Genomic DNA, 4,804 nt, shown 5'->3' with positions numbered 1-4,804 from the left:
TTTCAGGGAGTACTTGGATCGTTTTGTGATCGTCTTTATTGATGATATCTTGGTGTACTCCAGGAATGTAGAGGACCATGCCCAGCATCTTCGGATAGTGCTGCAAACCTTGAGAGAGCATGGCTTGTATGCCAAGTTCTCCAAGTGTGAGTTCTGGTTAAGGAGCATTTCCTTTTTGGGACATGTTGTATCAGAGGACGGTATAGCAGTAGATCCCAAAAAGGTAGAGGCAGTAGCCAACTGGCCTACACCCACTACGGTGACAGAGATCAAGAGTTTTCTGGGTTTGGCAGGCTACTATCGGAGGTTTGTTCAGGACTTTTCGAAGATAGCTGCTCCTATGACCAGACTGACCAGAAAGAATCAGAAGTTTATATGGTCAGAGGAATGTGAGGAAAGTTTTGCAGAGTTGAAGAGACGGTTAACTTCAGCACCGGTGTTAGCACTGCCGATCAGTGATGAAGATTTCACAGTGTTCTGTGATGCATCCCGAGTGGGATTGGGTTGTGTGTTGATGCAGAATGACCGAGTGATAGCTTATGCTTCTAGACAGCTGAAGAAGCACGAGCTGAATTACCCGACACACGATCTTGAGATGGCAGCTGTTATCTTTGCACTTAAGATGTGGAGGCATTACCTCTATGGGGTAAAGTGTGAGATCTATACGGATCATAAGAGCCTGCAGCACATCTTAAGTCAGAGAGAGTTAAACTTGAGGCAGAGACGGTGGGTAGAATTGCTCAGTGATTATGATTGTAAGATCCAGTATCATCCGGGCAAAGCTAATGTTGTAGCTGATGCCTTAAGCCGAAAGTCACTTGGCAGTTTATCCCACATTGTAGTAGAAAGAAGACCGGTGGTTAAGGATTTCTACAAGCTCGTGGATGAAGGGTTACAATTGCAATTATCTGGTACGGGTGCTTTGATCGCACAGATGAGAGTGACACCAGTGTTTCTAGAGCAAGTGGCTCTGAAACAGCACGAAGACCCCGAGTTAGTGAAGATTGCCAGGACTGTTCAGTCGGGCAATAGTACAGAGTTCAGATTTGACGGTGAGGGGATTCTTCGACATGGTAAGAGGTTATGTGTACCAGATGATAGCAGTTTAAAGGAAGACATTATGAGGGAAGCTCATAATGCGAGATATAGCATTCACCCGGGAGCCACCAAGATGTATCAAGATCTGAGAAGGGTGTATTGGTGGCCAGCAATGAAGAGAGAAGTGGCACAGTTCGTGTCAGCCTGCGAGACATGTCAAAGGGTGAAGCTAGAGCACCAGAAGCCGGCTGGAATGCTTAACCCACTGCCGATTCCAGAATGGAAATGGGAGAACATAGCGATGGATTTTGTAGTGGGCTTACCGGCGACGTCTAACAGACTAGACTCCATATGGGTGATTGTGGATAGACTCACTAAATCTGCTCACTTCATTCCAGTCAGGAGTAACTACTCTGTGGACAAGTTGGCGCAGGTGTATGTAGACGAGATAGTAAGGTTGCATGGAGTTCCAGTGTCGATAGTATCAGATCGAGGACCTCAGTTCACCTCCAGGTTTTGGCGGAGTCTGCAAAATGAAATGGGCACAAGGTTGGATTTCAGCACTGCCTTCCATCCACAGACAGACGGTCAGTCAGAGAGGACCATCCAAACCATTGAAGATATGCTGAGAATGTGTGTGTTAGACTTTGGCGGTTCTTGGAGGCAGCATCTACCTCTAGTGGAGTTTGCCTACAACAACAGCCATCATGCTAGCATAGGGATGGCTCCTTATGAAGCTCTATATGGGAGGAAGTGCCGAACACCTGTTTGCTGGGAAGAGGTAGGAGAGAAAACTCTTGCAGGGCCAGAGTTAGTTGAGATAACCAGCAATGTAACGACCCGGAAACCGGACCGCTACCGGCGCTAGGATTCAGGTCGGCTTAAGGCCGCCGGAACCCGTAGCAAGCCAAACATACATCCTGTGAACCTGTTTAATCCCATACATGAACCAAAACATACATAAAAATTAAAACTTTTCTTTCATTTAAACATTTCTTTACCCAGCCTAGCCTGTGCAAGCATAATCATAACATAAACCCCTCATTGGAGTTCTCAACAAATACTCCAATGGGGTACATAACATATATCAGGCTTGGGTTACATAAACATCATAAAACATTTATCTCATGTATTCAAGGGATTACAACAGACTCTAGTCAAGCACACTATATAACTTACATTACATTACATAACATACTTTTTCATTATGAATAAACCATGTCCACTTCTATGCTATTACAGAGACTTCTCTTACTCTTGCTGACTTCTCTATCTACACAGTACCTGCAAGACTGGGGTTAGGGGAGAGGGGTGAGCTAAAAAGCCCAGTGAGTAAAAAGTAAAAACATGATATTAATTCCTCCCTTTTTAGGTATTTTATTCTTAATTTTATTATTATTATCATTTGATTTAGTTCCACACTTTTTAGGTATATTATTATTCATTTTATTATTAACATTAAATAACATAACTTTTACTTTACATGCTTTCATGAAATGCAACACATCACATTTAATCACATAAAGGATGGTATTGTCACCATTAGTCCTCACATCTCCAAGTGCCAGGGGCGTAGAATGGGCCTCGCTGGTCTTTCTCTTACATAACATACATATCATAACATTCCAAAGTGCCAGGGGCGTAGAATGGGCCTCGCTGGTCTTTCTCTTACATAGTGCCAGGGGCGTAGAATGGGCCTCACTGGTCTTCCATAACATATCATCATAACATAACATTAGAGGACTATGGATCACCCAATAACCATCCACATCAACATCAAATTATGCAATGCAACATATTCGTGAATTTCTAATGCAAACATCCTGAACATCACATGGCATTAATGATGCATGAGTATGCTATCAGATTCATTCATTTGTTCATTCATTCATTACTTAAAAACTTAGGGAATAATCCCACTCACCTGGTGACCGAAGCTTTAACGACGGACTCTGAAAGACTATCTCACAACCGGGGGTCTCGGGTCCTCGGGTCCGAACCTACACAGGTGGACTCAAATGAGGCACCAAACAACAAGAACATAACTCTAAACATACCCCCAAAAACCTCCTCAAAACACCTCAAAACATCCCTAGAAAACATGCAAGAAAAGGCTGGGAAGGGCACTTTCGGCGGCACCTTCGGCGGCCGGAAGTCCCTCCAGAGCCGAAAGTCAGGCAGGTTCGGCGGCACCTTCGGCGGCCGAAACTCCCAGACAGAGACGAAACTCATGCATGTTCGGCGGCACCTTCGGCGGCCGAAAGTCTCGGACAGAGCCGAAACTCAAACTTTCGGGGGCAGACTTCGGCAGCCTAAAGCTGCCTCCCAAGCTGGTTCGGCGGCCGAAAGTACCTTCGGCTGCCGAACCTGGTTTCTGCCAAAGGGCAGAAACTTGGTTCCTCTTGCCCAAAACAACCCCCTACACAACCAATCATGCATAAACCTATTCTACAACAATCATACTCAAGCATACAAACTCCTAGGGGCCTCCAACAAGCTTAAACCCCAACTACAACACACAAGCAAGCCACATTGCACATAAATACACATTAAAACCATGGATTTTTCATAAAAACCCATCAAGCCTACTCATGCATTTCTACCCCAAAAACTTGCATAAAACTTACTTAAAACACATATAGAACTAGAGATCAGCTCTTACCTCTTGAAGATCGAGAGAGAAACGATCCTAGCTCGAAGATGGGGAGATTCGAGTTCTTGAACCTCAAAGCTCCAAAACTTGCTTAAACTTTAAAACTCTTCAAAAACAAGATATAACTTGTTAAGATCTAAAGGATTTGAGGGAAAACACTTAAAATGATCATAGGAGGGCTAAAGCTTACCGTCGGCCGAAATGGGAGAGAAAACCTCGCCTGTTTCGGTCACGGGGTCTCTTATAGGGCAGGTTCTGTCACCTTTAGGCGGCCTAACGTGCCCCCACATCTCATGCATGTTCGGCGGCCGAACATGAGGTTCGGCGGCCGAACCTTGAGTCTTTCAAACAAGGCTTTCGGAGGCCTAAAGCGCTCCCAAAACCCCACCATGTTCGGCGGCCGAACCTCACTTTCGGCGGCCGAACCTGGCAAAGCCTCCTTTGGTCTTTTTCATTCAAAAACTCAATTTCCTTTTTGTTTAAAACATAAAATACATTAAAAACATTTCATAAAACATGGTTTTACCCTTCTAGAGGTTTCCGACATCCGAGATTCCACCGGACGGTAGGAATTCCGATACCGGAGTCTAGCCGGGTATTACATTCTTCCCCCCTTAAGAACATTCGTCCCCGAATGTTCACCAAACAACACATAACATGGCAAACATATAACATACATACTAAGCACATCAACACATAGGGATCTAACCTTAAAAGAGCTGAGGGTACTGCTGGAGCATAGACTCCCGTGTCTCCCAAGTGCACTCTTCCAAGTTGTGGTGGTTCCACAGGACTTTCACCATCGGGATTTCCTTGTTTCTTAACTTTCTGATCTGCGTGTCTATGATCCGTACTGGCTGTTCAACATAGGTGAGATCCTCTTGGACCTCCACATCAGGCTCACTAAGAACCTTGCTCGGATCTGACACAAACTTCCTCAACATCGAAACATGGAAGACCGGATGGATTCTTGCCATTGAAGCAGGTAAATCTAGCTTGTACGACACATTCCCAATCTTTTGCAAGATTTCAAAGGGTCCGATGTATCGTGGGGCTAGTTTACCTTTCTTCCCGAAGCGAACCACTCCCTTCATTGGAGACACCTTAAGCAAT

Source organism: Manihot esculenta, chromosome 3, assembly GCF_001659605.2.
Source record: "Manihot esculenta cultivar AM560-2 chromosome 3, M.esculenta_v8, whole genome shotgun sequence".
NCBI classification, from domain to species: domain Eukaryota; kingdom Viridiplantae; phylum Streptophyta; class Magnoliopsida; order Malpighiales; family Euphorbiaceae; genus Manihot; species Manihot esculenta.
Note: the sequence above shows the minus strand (reverse complement) of the source record.